The 17,701-nt window shown below is 35.4% G+C and overlaps 1 protein-coding gene across 1 annotated transcript in view; it reads left to right on the top strand.

The window, feature by feature from the left end:
- The window catches only part of LOC113094558 (muscarinic acetylcholine receptor M1-like), a 92,967-nt gene that overhangs the window by 36,880 nt on the left and 38,386 nt on the right, over window positions 1–17,701 (top strand). The window lies entirely within an intron of this gene.

Genomic DNA, 17,701 nt, shown 5'->3' with positions numbered 1-17,701 from the left:
GATGCCTCTTTGAGTTCAGACAACTCATTTTGAGCTGATTATTACTGAAAGGTCATTAAAGGTCACATACGTTCGAGTCAAGGAAATGTGAGTGAGGGAGACTTTTTGTAGAATAATTTAATCTTCATGTTGTTTAAATCTGACTTTGATTCCCACTGTGTTTCTTCCCATGTATTTTTGTGTAAAGAAAGTTATTGTTTTGTCTTTTTTTATTTTTTATAATATCTCCTTTTATCATAAGTGTCCTCGTAAAGTGGACAAAGTATTTGGACTACAAAAATTAAGCTGTAAAATGAAGTAATTTCACCTGGTTGTATTATATATTTTTGTCTATGTAATGCAATGATATTTATTTTAAAGATAGTAAAAATTATCCAGCCAACAAATGTTTCAAAATGTTATAAAATGTATTTAAATGGTAAAAAACGTTGAGGGGAAATTTATACTGGACGGTTCAAGACTTTAAGGTCAGTAATTGTTTTATATTATTAGATATTAAAATACAATTTGATCCATGTAATGTGTTGATTATATGTGGTGCTCAGGGAACATTTCTTATTATTATCAATGCTTAAAACAGTTGCTTATTATTTGCGTGGAAACCTTGATGCATTTAATGCATGAAATGTGATTCTGAATATTTTAATGAATATAGAAAGTTAAAAGGAACAGCATTTATTTGAAATAGAAATCTTTTGTGATATTGCCTTCCACTTTTGATCAATTTAATGTGTTCTTGCCAAATAAAAGCATTATTTTCTTTCAAAAAAAAAGAAAGAAAAAAAAAGATTGAATTAAAAACAAATGATACTGGCCTCAAACTTTTTAACACTAGTGTGTGCATTTGTGGAAATGATTGAGGTGTATAAATATTCTTTGGGGCCACTCTACTCTCTCTTAGTGTCTATACAGTACCTGGTTATGAGAAGCATACGTTAATAATGTGTTGTACGTTCAAATCCAAAGTAGTGACTGTCTCCCTGTGAGAAAGGTCTCTCTCTCTGCTGGTTAGCAGCTTGACACTGAAATTTTAGGAGCTTACTGTAATTATGGTCCTGTCACATCTGGAGAATGAAACATTTCGATCTCTCACCATAATCATTGAACATGAACATCAAATTCGACCCATCATTAACACCACCCAAGGTGCGTGACTTTACATAGAGTGGCATATGTGTTTGTTTGTGTGCTGGATGACAGTAATAGATGAGATTAATGATGATTTTTTAATTTCTTTATAGCTGTATCTGTTTTGTCCAGCCCTGTCCTGACCACTTGCACCTTCAATTTCACTGAAGCTTTGAGTGTCTCTCTTCATCTTTGTCTTATCTTGTACATTTTCCATGCTGAGATACAGCCTGAACTTTCTGCAAAGTTGTCCTGTGCTTCAAACAGATAAGAATGCCATGTATCTGGTTTTCTGTAGGGATTAAGGCTTCAGCATTGAGCTCCATTTGAGGCTGATATAAGTTGGGCCTCCATTGCCTCTAGTTACTGATAGCATGGAACAAAAAAACCCAAGCATTGTTTCCTCATATCTGAAATGAAGCTGCACGATCTCATTTGATATACACAGACCTCCCCCGCACCTGTCTGGATTCTCCAGGTGTGTGTGTATGTGTGTGTGCTGGTTCATCCACTATCAGGGATTAATTACCACTCTGAGAGGGGAAGACTGGAGGGATGTAGAATGTCCAGTACAGAGAGGGAAAGATGGATTGCAATGAGGGGCAAAGTGCAATAGAGCAAAAACGAAGGATTTTCGTTGATGGGTGAACAAGTCTGCAAAGGGATTTAATTGGCTGCTTATACAGGCTGTGGGGTATTATACCTCCCTGTCACACATCACACTCACCATAGAGTAAAGTTTAAGTGTGTGAGGTTGCATATATGTGATTTTGAACATGCTATCGGCAAACGTGTCATGGAAGTTAACTTAAAGGAATAGTTCATCCAGAAATGAAAAATCATGCACTCACACTCACGTTGCTCCAAACTTGCATGACTCTTTTTTTTTTTGTGAAATGTTTTTGTGTGTGTGTGTGTGTGTATTATTAATATACATTTATATTTATATTATATGCATTTATATTTAGTTTGCATTACATTTATATTAGGACTGTGCAAAAAATCGAATGCGATTTTCATGTGCATCTCATCAGTAAAGATGCTCCTGTAATTAGAAGTATATCTCCAGCACGTGCATTCAGATCAGGGTTACCAGGTTTTCACAACAAATCCTGCCCAGTTGCTTCTCAAAACTAGTCCAAAACTAGCCCAATCGCGTTTCCGGGAGGTTCCCCGATAAAAATTGCTTCCTGGGGTTAAAATATACATTTTTTGGAAGGGTTGCCCTGGTAAAATTAGCATTTTAGAGGCTAAATATCACGTTATTGGTATTGGGGTGGTTTAAAACTGCGGACATGAAAAACAATCGCAGACTTGTGTTGCACTGGTTCAGGTGGAGCGGCATTTATTACAGCCGTAGTCTACCGGTAACTAACACAAAATCGTTTTCAAAATCGACAAAGAATCGCCTGCTATTTTAACAGCGATTTTGTGTAGATTGTCAGTGAATTACGGCTCGGTGTAGTAAATGCCGGTGTTGCCAAGTATGTGGTTGACCCCAATAAAAATAATGTGATATTTAGCCCCTAAAATGTTAATTTTACCAAGGCAACCCTGCTAAAAAAATGTATATTTTAACACCGGGAAGCAATTTTTTATCGGGGAGCCTTATGGAAGCGCGATTGGGCTAGTTTTGGACTAGTTTTGAGAAGCTACTGTTCAGGATTTGTTGTGAAAACCTGGCAACCCTGATCTGACGCATTTGCTGGAGATATACTTCTAATTACAGGAGCGTCTTTACTGATGAGATGCGCATGAAAATCGCACTAGATTTTTTGCAGAGCCCTAATTTATGTTTACTTTTAAATGTATTACATATACATTTTAGTGTATATTAATTTTAGTTCCATTTTTAGTAAATTTATGTTTTTGTAAATGTATTACCTTTAAAAATTTAGCTTTCATTAAAATTTTAGAAATTTCTATTTAATTCTATTTAGCTTTCATTTATTTTTATTTAGTTTTGATTAGTGTTTTTAGTGGTTATTATGACAAGAGGGGAATATTAGTAATTTTTTGTACTTCAATTATTTCAGTTAGTTTTTCATCCAAAATTTATATTTTATTAATTAACAAACAATATTTGAATAGGTTTAATTAACAGTAACAACACCTTCTGTAAAACAACACAAAATATATTCAGAAAAAAAAACATCTAAGTGGTTTTTATTTTTGCATAACTATACTTTTTAAAAATGTCAACATTTTGTGCTTTAATAATTTGTTCATTTAGAAACATCCATGTCTTAGTAGCTAATCATTGTCTGTTCATGGTGTATTGTTCATTGTCATTCTCTGTATGACATTGTTCCTTTGACTGATCATGTTAAACAGCTGCCATCTGAATTCCAATTTTTCTGAGTAGCTGAAGACTCATGTGACTCTCTCTGGTTGATTTGGTTCAGTCATAAGCAACTTTATCAGAGAAAAGTAAGCTTGATTCCACAGTTTTGCCCCACTGGCCCAAGGCCATGTTCACTATTGAACTCATGCTTCTCAGCCAATCATGTCACAGCGTTCTCTTAAGCACGACAGGGAGAAAGTTTATCCCCAAAGACATTACTTTCTGACACAAACACACACACGCTGCCACTACTACCACAACTTCATAAGAATTTTCACTACTGTTAAAATAGATAATCATGGAATGGGGAATAATTTTGCTTTATCTATGTCAGTCACGCTTGCTACACTCTGTCTTTTGGCTTCGACAGGAACTGCAGTGCAAAGCGTATGCCAGGAATGCATTTCTAACAGAGCGGGAATAATCACGTTGAACTGCATGAGTAAATAGCATTGAACACAGTGTGCTGAAAAATAGTGTTTACTTGACGTGCCTAAATGCCTCCCAACGCTTGGATTATCTGAGGGTAATTCTGCCTCTCGCAAAGATCAAGTTTAATTTATCAGTGTTTAATGGTGCTGTACTGTTTATCATGCTAGACCAGATTTTTAGGCTTTCGGAAGAAAATGAGTCAGTGGTGCTCATCATCACAATGCATAAACAAGACGTTTATTGTTGCCAATGATATGCGGTTTTAGTTTAATTTTATTATTGTTTTAGGTGGTTGTTTACTGGCATAAGCCATAAGAGGCCAGCCAAAAGGACTTTTTCTGCTTCAGTTATGACCAGGTTCCTCCTTCCACGTATGTCTGTTTTTACCAAAAATTTATTTCATTAAACATAAGTATATAGCATATTAATATATTGCACTTATTATCTTAAATGGAAATATTCCATTTTGTCCAACAACCCTGTTACTGGATATTTTTCACCAATTTTTTGATATATATATTTTTTTTTTGTAAGAAAAAAAAACAAGAAGTATTTAACTTTAGCAATAACAAGACAATATTTGGTCAAATTTCTTTTACATTGTGTTTATCCAGATGAATCTATGTTTATTGGAAGACATCATATGTTTCCAATTTCCAATTTAGTGAGCAAAAAAACACACACACAAAAAAAAAAACACTTAGCTTATGTGCTTAGTTGAATTATGTGATATTGAATTGAATAGAACATTGAATGGAGTCTAAGACTTTTTTTAATTTATTTTTATTTTATTTATTGTGTACTCTATTCATGGAAAGTGCCAGTAATACTGAATAGCTTTTCTTAGTAGACACCATTATATCTAGTTAAAATCAAATTCTTGAACTTTGAGGCCAAGAGCCTTTGAATTCCTGTTAAACAGGGTCACCTGTGGACTAAGAACACCATCAAAGTTGTCCAACACCAGAGACATCCAGCAAACTTTGAAAAGCTCATTTGAATATTCCACATATCTATGAACGACTCACTGAACAGATGGTGGGAAGTGAAGCTAGATTATTCGTATGATATCAGAGACCGATAGACAGTCAGACAGTTAATGGTACGTGCACGTGTGTGTCATAATTGAAGTTCCTTGAGGCATAGAATAGAATCTGCTCTGAATAAGCACATGCTTTTCCTCCAGAGGTAGATTCCTCCTCTTCACAGGTGCTTTCACCTGCACCTGTTATCTTTTCTCCATTTTCTATTTTCTCTATTCACACACTCAGTTTGTCTGGACTGGCAGGTGTGAATTTGGCACACTTTGGCAGGTGTTATGGTGCAGGTGAGAAGATTGTGTGTGTTTGTCATAAAATCTTTAACAGAAGGCCGTTTTTGTAAGATGTTTTTCAAGTGTGTTCAATACATTCATCACTCAAACAACATCAGTTTCATGCTGAAGTTTCTTACTCAGTTGAAGTCTAAACCATTTTTGTTCAACCTTTTGTTTGATGTCACAATTTCCTCCTGCTTCCTTCGCTGGAGTTTTTATCTTTCTGTGTCTTGTCAAACAGCTGCGGTATTTGGTAATTAAGTTGAAACACTTTGTCAGAGATTGCAGAGCACAATTTGACAGACCGAATCTCCTCCTAGATGCTTTCTCTTTTGGTCATCTGAGACGTGAGATAACAAGATTACACAGAGCACATGTAATTGTGATTTTCGTGACAATTCTTGAGCAGACGCTGTGGTTAGAGGTAGTTGAACGGATCGAAAAGGTCATTCGGGGTCACCTGATTCATTTAATTCTTAGTGTAAATGAACAGGTCAGTTGATTGTGCAGTCTGCTGTGAGGCAGGAGAATTGACAAGCATGGACAATGTTTCAGAAAATAACTTTAATGCTTTGTACTTGGATTGTACATTTTATCCTGAATACAACTATTAACATAATCATATGTGTTATTTTTTTATTTTTGATTTATGATAAGTTGGTGCAAAGAATATCAAAGCTTGTCATATCCCAGAAAAAGACACTTCCTTCATCATATTTTAACTAAATTTAAATAAAAACTAAAAACTAACCAAGGTATCACTTAGGTGTAATTACAGATAGTATTTTATTGGCCAAAACTTTGTATACACTGTAACACAGTTTGTAAGACGGGAAGGAGGAGGCGGGAACCGGCTTTATAATAAAACTTTAATAATAAACAAAACAGCGCGACAGCCCCTCATGGACGACTGTCCCGCACAAACAAAACCGAAAACACAAAATAAAGCCCAGGCCTTGTCCTCTCTCGTCCTTCTCTGTCAAAACTCCACCTCTTTATACTTCCGGAGCTCATCCGTGGGACTCGAGACCAGTGAGTGGAGCAGGTGTCGCTCATTCCCAATCACTCAACTGGCCTCGCTCTGTTCCCACGGCTCTCTGCCCCGCCCCACTCGTCACATACACACATACATACAAGATGAGTCAATCATTGTTTTTAATTTGAGTATTTCAGCTCATAGATGGCCCCTAAATCATGGCATTGCCAAAATACATTCTTGTTCTTTCTTTCGTTCTTTCTTTCTTTCTTTCTTTCTTTCTTTCTTTCTTTCTTTCTTTCTTTCTTTCTTTTTGTTTTCTGTTTTAAAGGATTCTTCAATTGTTATGTGTAAGATTTTTTTTATTAATGATTTTAATTTTGATTTTGAAACTGAAATTTCTCTCATTTTAAAATTGAGTTATAGACATTATAGACATATTTTCTGTCACTTTTGATTAATGTAATGTGTCCTTGCTGATTAACAGTATTAAAGGAAATATGCAAATTTTCCAACTCCCCTAGTGTTATACAGTTGAGTTTTACCTTTTTCGAATCCATTCATCTGATTTCCAAGTCTGGTGGTAGCACTTTTACCTTAGATTAGCATAGATAATTGAATCTGATTAGACCGTAAGCATCTCCCTCAAAAATGGCAAAAGAGTTTTGATATTCTTCCTATTTAAAACTTGACTTTCCTGTACTTACACCGTGTACTATGACCGACGGACAATGAAAATGTATTTTGTTGCTATTCTTTTTAGACATAATGTAACGTATCAATTTTGTATGTGTTTTGAATGTGCCTTCAGCTCTCATAATGCAAACCCTGCATCAGTCCCATCTGAAAGAGCAAGGATGCCAGTCATATAATATTTATAGCAGAAACTACCATTCTTGACACCTGACACAGTGAAAACTACAAATGCTGAAAGAGACAATTTCAGATCACTGCTTGAGAATAGAATGCCTTTACACAGGGCAAATATGTCTGAGGTTCACTGATAATTTTTGTATACAAGAGGATAGAATGGCATAAATGATGGCACATAGACAGAATCCAACACTTTTTTTCCCTTTTCTTAATATGATGGTGCAGTGAGCTGGTAATTCTTGAAGTTATTGCTTTTTGGCACATGTAATATATAACCACTATTTTTTTTATATTGAAGTAGTAATCTGGATAAATGCAAGTTAAACTTTCCCTGGATGGCAATTGATTTAGCCATTTTCATCTATAATTCTCTACTAAATGACTCATTCTCTCATTTTGGTTTGATATGAAATTAGTTCCTAAATTGTCGTCCCCACCACAGCTACTCATAAACAGATGCTTCACCCCCGCTGCAATTCATTCCCATTATTTAGCGCTTTCATTCATTTTTCAACCTGGGTTTGGCTTGAGTGCAACTCGTGTCTGTAATGAGCATTTTAAATGCCTCTGTTATTTCATTGCATTGTTCTTATGTTATGTTATGACAGTCTATCTCAAACTGATTCAATGTAAGCAATTAGTCTTATTTTCAGGGTAATTTTATATGAATCGATCAGGACTTGCTGAATATGCTTTGACAGTGATGCAGAGTTGATGCACAGCTGTCATAGCTAACAACCTCAATTTAACATTATTATTGTTGAATCTATCATAAAATGCCATAAGTTGTCTGAATCAACTTGTTTTCATGGAGAGATGGGCTAGTTGCAATTAGCCTAATGACAGAACGGAAGAAACCACAGTGGAAGCCAGACAATTATTGCTAATGTGAACTAAGACCATAATGGCAACTCGCATGGAGTAGAAATATCATTGTTTCCTTCTAAATACCTCTGACCAACATTACATGTCTCCCAGCTATAATGACTGCTCTTCAGTTCATTAATCCTGACCACAACAACATTAACTTTCCCTGCATTATCAAGCTCTTTTTTTTGATGTCAAGTCAAAATCTTTCAGACCAGTTTAACAAGGTGCGAAACTCTGATAGAGCACTACAGTATTTATTATTACAAGTGATTATACATCTTTTCAGTTTAAACACACCTGCTTTATATGTAAATTTGGGTCATTATAGATTGCACATTCTTTGCAAAACGTATTTTAATTTAAAGAGGTGCCGGTATACATTTCCAGTTAATCATGGCTGTATTAATTCATCAAGGAATGAACAAGTAACCGAGAAGAACACTATAAGCAGGCATAAATCCAGGTAGACAGTGTAGATGTTTGTGTTTCTAGATGTCGTACAGTCCTAGTGAAGTGTGCCATATCATGGTAGTCTGCTGCATCCTTCTCAACCTAGCACACACATACACACACACACACACAAAGACAGCAACTGTACCATGCAAACAGTATTTGTCTTTGCATTTGCTCCATTACACTGATTTGCATGCTTCTTTTAATTGTGGGTGATAAAATAATGCAGACATTGTTTGCAAATAAACATCTGTGATTCATTCTTTGTGATAAAATTTTCTGTTTATCTGTTTATTCAGAGTCATGCATCATTCGAGCATAAATGATGGATGCAGGAGACGGAGGCTGTGTATTGTGAAGAGGATAATTCACTGAGATAATCTTAAGTGTGATGAAAATACCCTTTTCAGGGGCCCCTCATTTCACATTCATCTTAGATTTCCAAGAACACCACATATTTATCTTTTACTCGTGATGATTTCGCTCTGAGAGGGTTATTTATGACCACAACCATATGCCCTGTGACTTACAGATGTTTATTACGGGAGTCAGTCACTCATCTTTGTGAGAGCTGCATGACTTTTGAAAATAAATTGTTTTTGAGAAACAGTCATTTGAGAAAATATGGCACTAGTGGCAGAGGAATAATATTTCAGTGCAAGTAAGTCATTAAACACCCCCACCCCCCACCCCCACCCCCAAATGTGTGTTATGACTGCGTTTCAAGTACGCCATTATGCGAGCATCTCATCATCTCTCAGCTTTGGCTCTTGTTCAAAAACTTTCTGATGAAAACTAATGCTTTTCATTTACAGTGCTACCTTTTGGAGGGAAACCCTTAATAAATCCTGAAGATCTGAATTGATGATTCTGGCTTTAATTAGTATAGCCTGTTTTAGTGATCACATCAATTCTTTACAGGCTATGCTAATCTATGCCAGAATTAGCAATGCATGTGGGATGGACTTACTCTTCGCTTATGGGCATCACTTTGTATTATTATAGGAAAGTGGCACCAGAACAAGTTTTGAAGTGTGTGTGCTATTCGACTTGATGGTTATGACATCACATAATGCTGATGGTTTGATATTAATTAGGTCATCAAATATTTTAACATTATTTGTTTTGATAGTATTACTACTGAAATTAATACTATTATTCAGCAAGGATGCATTAAGTTGACTTTTAAGACATTGTTACAAAAATTTTAACATTTCATAAAAAAATGTTCTTTTGAAATTTAAGTTCCTTAAAAATGGAAAACAATTCTAAAAAGGGCTTTACATTTTCCACAAAAATATTAAGCAGCTCAACTTTTTTCAACATTAATAAAAATAAGAAATGGTTTTTGAGGACCAAATCGGCATAACAAATTAATTTCTGAATCACGTGACATTTGAGGACTGGATGACTGATGGAAATTCAACCTTCCCATCACAGAAATAAAATATATATTAAAATATATTCAAATAGAAAACAGTTATTTTAAAATATAATAATATTTCAATTATAGTGTTTTATCGTATTTTTAATCAAATAAATGCAGCCTTGGTGAACATAAAATATTTTGTTTGAATATTCCTGACATCAACCCTTTTTATTAATATTATGGTATATTACGTTATATAATATTAGTTACATAATTTAATTAATTCAGTGGTGCATGGGAACAAGTTTGTCGAATCAAAAAGTAATGCATTTCCATTATGATGTCATCACTGTAATGTTTTCTCTTAAAAGAAACAGTTCACCCCAAAAGCTGTTTTCTTCCATACAGTGAAAGTGAATGGTGTACACAGCTGTCAACTAAAATGTTCTTTGAATTAGAACATCACAAAAATTGGTATCACACGAAACAATTGTATAGTTTCAGAAGACCTGGAATGTAGTGATTTAATAATTAAGATAACTTTCATCAGGTTTTTTTTTTAATTTTTACATTTAGGGTTGCTTTTTGGTGCTTGAATTCCCCATTCATTTTAATTGTATGTAAAATAACATCTCAGTCTTTCTGTTAAATACTGGTGCATCTTAATAAATTAGAATGTTGTGGAAAAGTTCATTTATTTCAGTAATTCAACTCATATTGTGAAACTCGTGTATTAAATTCAATGCACACAGACTGAAGTAGTTTAAGGCTTTGGTTATTTTAATTGTGATGATTTTGGCTCACATTTAACAAAAACCCACCATTTCACTATTGTCCTGGCTAGAGAGAAGAAAAAGTGGACTTTTGTCCAGTGGTCCAAAGTCCTCTTTGTAGATGAGCAAGTTTTGTATTTCATTTGGAAACCACGGTCTTAGAGTCTGGAGGAAGGGTGGAGAAGCTCATAGCCCAAGTTGCTTGAAGTCCAGTGTTAGATTTTCACAGTCTGTGATGATTTGAGGTACAATGTCATCTGCTAGTGTTGGTCCATTGTGTTTTTTTTAAAACCAAAGTCACTGCACCATTTTACCAAGACATTTTGGAGCACTTCATGCTAACTTTTGCTGACCAGCTTTTTGAAGATGCGGATTTCATTTTCCGGCAGTATTTGACACCTGCCCACACTGCCAAAAGCACCAAAAGTTGGTTAAAAGACCATAGTGTTGGTGTGCTTGACTTGGCAACAAACTCACCAGACCTGAACCTTATAGAGAATCTATGGGGTACTTTCAAGAGGAAAATGAGAAACAAGAGACCAAAAAAATGCAGATGAGCTGAAGACCACTGTCAAAGAAACCTGGGCTTCCAGACCACCTCAGCAGTGCCACAAACTGATCACCTCCATGTAGGGCTGGGTATTGTTCAAAATCTTTCGATACGGTGCCAATTTCGATACCTCAGTATCGATACCGGTTCCTAACGATACTTTTTTCGATACCATGTGTTTTAAAATCCATTTCAACATCAACACAAATACATTAAACACAAAACTTTTATTTTTTCACCTTAATTAAAACAAATTCTGATAACACTTCACGCTCAGGATAACATTATTAATAGAACTGGTTGTGTTTTTTTGGATAGGGGTGCGCCAGCAGACACTCAGGATTGGTATCAATCCTAACTTGGCCAAAATTAACAAAAACACAACATGAACATATTATAAATAAATAAATAAACAAATGATTTTGTGTACAGGCTAATACTGAACCAACTAAAATGCAAAGGAAGCCTTTTTAGTGCAAAATCAAACTGTATTTGTGGGTTGAAGAACACTTCCTGACTTCTTAGACAACTGTACATTTGTGGCTACTGTGGGTTAATTATAAACGCTATCGTTAACTCACATTTACCATAGTAAAAACATGGTAAAAACATAGTAAAAACATGATACATTTTCTTTAGTTTATAATTAACCCACAGTAGCCACAAATGAACAGTTGTCTGAGAAGTCATGAAATGTTCTTTAACATCATGAACCATAAAATGTAGTCATCTATGGTTTATTTTCATAATAGGTAAACACAGGTCACAAGCTAACATGGTCACATTTCCTTGATTCAGCAGCTGCACGATGTGACGCCGAGAGTCTTGTCTTGAATCCAGAGATCTGGAGCAGATTCTGTGTAGATCAGTAGCTCGGTGGTTCGTGACTGTCGTCTTGCAGTGCGGCGTCTTTTAGCGCATGTTCAAAACCCGCGCCAACACAGACGTACTTTATTTTAATTTTTTTTGTTTATCCTACTTACTTCAGACACGAAACGGGCGATCATACTAATAACTTGTAATATTTACAAGAATATCAGAGTCATGCAATGAGCATGTCTGCGTTTATTAGACACTTAATATCACATCAGTTTGTGCTTTCAGAATCGCCAAATCTGCTGCCGTCGTTCCAGCACATCTGCAGTGGAGACCTAAACCAGGAAGTTAATAACACGGTAACCAGTTAAACCGTAACACCGGCTTTGGTTGCAATACTCTTATGTTGCACTTTGCTGACTCGGCATCCACTTTTATAAAGTGTAGCCACACTTTAGACCTCTTTGGCATTGTAAAACGGCAACATTTTGAGAAAAAACAACTACACTTGTGTTGTGTGACTACGAGTCTCTTCAGAAATCCTCCCCGTCACGTCACGTGGTGGTGGATAGCCAATCATGGCGAATTTAGGTCCTTACATGCATGAATGCTACAAGCTCACACAGACACAGCCGCTTGGCAAAAAATAAAAATAAAAATATGCACCTTGGCTTTTGGAACCGAATTTTGGCACCGAAAGATAAATAATCTTTCGATACTCAAAGTTTTTCGTTCGATACCATAAAGGCATCGAAGTTTGGTACCCAGCCCTACCTCTATGCCACGCTGAATTGAGGCAGTAATTAAAGCAAAAGGAGCACCTAGTAAGTATTGAGTACATTTACAGTAAAATAACATACTTTCCAGAACAATTCACAATTGTTTTTATTGGTCTTATGAAATATATTTATTAGTGGTGGGCATATATTTATTTTTTTAATCTAGATTAATCTCACTGTAATCTTGAAATTAATCTAGATTAATCAAGATTAAAATGTCTCATTTGAATTCTGCCGAAGGCATTCAGAATATGTGTGTAACCCAAATAAAATAATGGCTAAAAGTAACGTTAAGTCTTTGAGAACGGGTTTCTCAAGACAGGTGGTGCATTAGACCAGGGGCTCATCTTCTTTTTCCAAAATATGGCGTTATTTTATGGCGTTATTTCCCTGTCAAATGTCGAGAGCGCATTATTGTAGTGCGAAAGTACATTAATATAATGCGTGAATCTCTCTGCTCGCGCGCGGAATATAAGGTGCCCGAGCACGAATGTCTCTCCTCGAGTGCGGAATATAATGTGCAGAACGTGAACCTCTCTGCTCGCTCGCGGGAACTGGGTGCGCGCTCTCAGTTCCCGCGCGCGAGCAGAGATTTGTGCTCGCGCATTATATTAATGTACTTTTGCGCTACAGTAATGCGCTCTCGACATAGGTGAAAGTCATCATAGCTCGCGTAGTATAGACCCAGTTCCCAACCCAACTTTGAGAATAGATTAATGGCGATATTTTTTTTATCGCCCGATAAGAGTTTCACGTTAACGCAGCACGATAAAGCCGATAACGGCCCACCACTAATATTTATGAAATATTTTTCAAATATACTCTAAAAAATTTGTTGATTTGGTGGGCTTTTTCTAAATGTGAGCCCGAAATCATCACAATTAAAAGAACCAAAGACTTTCAGAGTTTCACAATTTGAGTTGAATTACTGAAATAAATGAACTTTTCCATGACATTCTAATTTATTGAGATACACCTGTATCTCCTTTTTTTTGCTAAAAATCTCCTTTTTCAGAAAAAAGTAAGTTGTATGGGTTTGAAACAATATAAGGGTGAGTAAATGACAGATGACACAATTCAAATTTTGGGGTAAACTAGCCCTTTAAGAATTTTCTTCTCTCTTGCTCACTGCACATTTTACACCCTAAGTCGATATTAACAGTAAGCATTTATACTCCGCTTACAAAGAAACCCTTGAGCTCACTCAGTTTATGTATTTGTGTGATTGCCAGACCAAACTTGTACAATATACCTCCAATAAAAGGAACAAAGCCTAAATATAAAGGCATTTTCCTTAGCATGATGTCCAATCCATTCTACCCATCTCCTTATCAGTGGCCCAAGATTAGATAGTTTTGTTCACTGACCAGAGACATGACACAAAGAAGACCTCATACAGATAAGAGCTGTGTATCATCACCTGTCAGATCAGTAATCTCTATGCAGTCCTGACTCAATTTTATAGGGGTGGCAAAGAAAGAAAAATAATATATAAATTTGGGTGAATTGCATTTGCAATTGTGAAGTGCATTCTTTGTTAACCCAGGGGGTCAAAAGTCATCAGTTGGTGAATGGCCTTTGGAAAATAATTTAACACAACACTGAATCTTTGGAGAAGTCATTATCAGGTGTTTGTATTAATTTCTGAGTATAGTGGGTTGATATTTCTGTGGCATCTCCCTCCAATCTCGTGTCATGCTCTGCTGCACATTTGGTCATATTCCCAACATGTATGTGAAGTCTGTTCACATTGAGTGTGTTTACATGCACGTTCCTAAGCTGATTATGCTTAATAAGCATACAATGCACATGGTCATGTAAACGTGGTAACCCTGTTTCTTTTATTGGAGTAAGGTCATAAACAGTGTAATCATAAACCAGTCGACACAGGTAGTTTTTTTGCTTTTACCCTGATTTTGCATGGTATGTAAACACATTAACCTGCTTTCTGTCAGCTTATTGAAGTGCACTTGTTTGATCCGTGACAGGAACGCATTCTTGGTGCAGATTGAAGTGCATGCAGGCAGAGTGCGCTTTTTGCAGTAAAGAAAGAAGGAAATATATCATAAACATAGACTCTGTCATGACCCAGAAAATTATAAAAATGTGCCATCTTGTGCAACAGAAGCAGATGTGGTTCAGTCAAAATGCTGCATCTATGCATGAGAGAATAATTTATGGGCTGTAAGTTTCCTGCTGACATGCGATCTTTAACATCACAAACTGATGAATATGTAATATTTGGAGTCAGATAAGCAAATGATTAGCTATGTTTTGACATCATTACAGGGAAATAACCTGATTTATTAATACAGTCATGCAGACATGGTTTACTTGTGTTGTCAGGTTACTAAGATGATATTTGTAAGTTATCAGTTTACTGGTTGGTGTGCATGTAAAAAAATAATAATAATAAAAATAAAAAAAAACGTGCATTCTCTGATGTACTTCAAAAAAGCTTTAATCCACTTGAATTCATCAAAATGAAAAAGAAAATGTGCCATGTCTCAAATATGCTAAACATATTTTGTTATTCTTTCATTTTAAAAGCAAAGGAATCAATTATATGTACTATACATTTGTATTTGTTTATTCAGCCTTTTTATTCAACCTCATTAATCTCTCTCAGCCAGACTTTTTTTCGCATTAACTTTCCCCGCAGCACTCCGGAGAAATCATCTTGGCAAAGGTGCCATAGTCCTAATTACTTATCCATGTTTTGTCCTTTTGCGCTATTGACAGGTGATATTAGTAGACGTTCCCTTGTGTGCCTGAACCCAGATAGGCTTCAAGGCCTCATCACAAATCTGATCTAGACAGGGCTGCTGATCTCAGATCAGCCTTAAATGTCCACCTCTGCCCTGTAACAGATTGGCATTTGAGTGGCAGAGCAAAAGGCTGTTAGTGTCTGTAGGCAGCTGGTACACCCCCTTGGCATCCAGGTCCATGAATGTTAATGTGGTGCACACGGGTACCAGATCTCTCCACAGTGGGATCACCCAAATTTACATACCCTGTCAGTCATGATATTGCCTACTTAAAGGGATAGAGACCCAAGCTGGCGTGGGCTGCAGAAAAAAGAGGAATGACTCTTGTATTTACCTATATTTTGTAAAGGGAATTTGCATTTCGCTACAGGGCTTAAGGGGAGTAATATCATGAGAAATTGATTTTCCTTGATCTTTTGAGATAAGAGTTAATTTACTATCCAAACACAATGGTACTTTCAGAGCTTAAAACTTCTTTCCCAGTTCAACAGGTCCATATTTTGAAACAGAGCTGCAAAACAGCTCACTCCAAAGTCCTTGGATTTATTAAAGTGCACCTTTTCAAGATTCAGAAATGACCAGTCATGATGATTTTAATACTGAAAATGTAATAGAAATGATCTCAGAATACTTAAACTAATGATAAGTTTAAGTTATGGAAATGTAAAAAATTGTGCTGTTCCTGGCTTCACATACACTCTGGCTTCTATATACATTTAAATTATCCAAACATTAGGAAAAAATTTACTGGCATTTATTTTATTTTTTCGTAATAGTCCCAGTATTAGGGTTGCTTTTTGGTGCTTGAGTCCCGGTAATTTATTTGCAAGGGTCAGAGAGGCTGGAAATATTTATTAAAAATGAAATTATTTTGGCGAAAAAAAAAAAAAAAAGATCCCTTAATGAACTGAAATTAAGACCTCATCTTCCATGTTTTATCACTTGTCCAGCACACTATGACTGGCTTCTCAGCTTCAAAAGAACCTATCAACATTTTTTTTTCCCCTGGCTTATACTTATTGTGAAATTGAACTCATATCAGTTTGTAAAATAATTCCCCAAATTTCTTTTCATCACACATTAATTTATTCTTGTTTGAGTTTAAACGTGGCATTTCTTATTCTCTCAGCAGCAAGGTCTCTCAGCAGTTCATTTTATCTTGCTGGAACTGTTTATGCATTCAGAACTAATTAAAGGTTTCAAACAGGAACCCATTTATTTGCAATATAAGTTAATATCTTTTCCTTTTTCAACTCCTTCGAAATGTGAATGTGCAAATTGTTATCCCTGATAGGTCGTTAGTGGATGTGCTGGTGTCTTGATTGCTAAACTTTTCTTCAAAAGTTTTTTTTTTTTTTTTTTTTTTTACCTGTCGTGTGAAGTCTGGACTTCAATTTGGGATATTATGAGCAGATGAGATTTGATGTGTTGGAGCAGATTAGCCGTATGGCTCTCTGTGGGTGCCTGATTAAAATCAAGATAAGCTAGCAATGTGAACAGGGAAGTACACCCTAGGTTGCCAAAATGTGATGGGCAGAGCAAATAAGCAAAAACAAACAAAAAATAAATTATATATATATATATATATATATATATATATATATATATATATATATATATAAAGATGAATTTTTCGCTTCTGCATTTTGATTTTGAAGTTAAAATAAAATAATAAAATAAATAGAATTTTAAATTTACATAAAAAAATTGTCTCATTTAGTCTTCATGCCATTCCAAACTCATAGGAGCTCTGTGAAAACTGATAATGTTCTGGTTGTTCTTTGCACACAGTTGTAATAAATGAGGAGCTTTCAAGCTTTAGAAAGAATGCAAATCATCATGAACATATCATAAATTTAGACCGTGTAGTTTGTGCACTATATTCCAGTTCTCGGGAAGTCATTATTCACTAAAAAATTTCTTCATAATTGTGCTGTTAGTGTCCAAATCATTATGTCAGTGAACTGAGAACCGAATCAGGAAAATTTGCCAACAGATTTATTAAAATATATTTTAGATAGAAGATATACAAACTCATATTTTTCTTTTCTTTTCATATTTCAAACTTTTCTTCTCTTTTTGTTTTCCACTGAAGAAAGTCATATTGTTTTTGAATGACATGAGGGTGAGTAAATGAGGACAGAACTTTCTTTTTTAGGTGAACTATTGATTTAATAACTCAACCTTGCTTTGTTGTCCCTTCACAGATAAGCTCTCCTTTACATATAATCTGCCAGATATACTCTGAAAAACAT

This window comes from Carassius auratus, unplaced genomic scaffold (assembly GCF_003368295.1).
Source record: "Carassius auratus strain Wakin unplaced genomic scaffold, ASM336829v1 scaf_tig00215410, whole genome shotgun sequence".
Taxonomy (NCBI): Eukaryota; Metazoa; Chordata; class Actinopteri; order Cypriniformes; family Cyprinidae; genus Carassius; species Carassius auratus.
The sequence above is the reverse complement of the archived record's forward strand: the minus strand, read 5'-3'. Positions and strand labels throughout refer to the sequence as shown.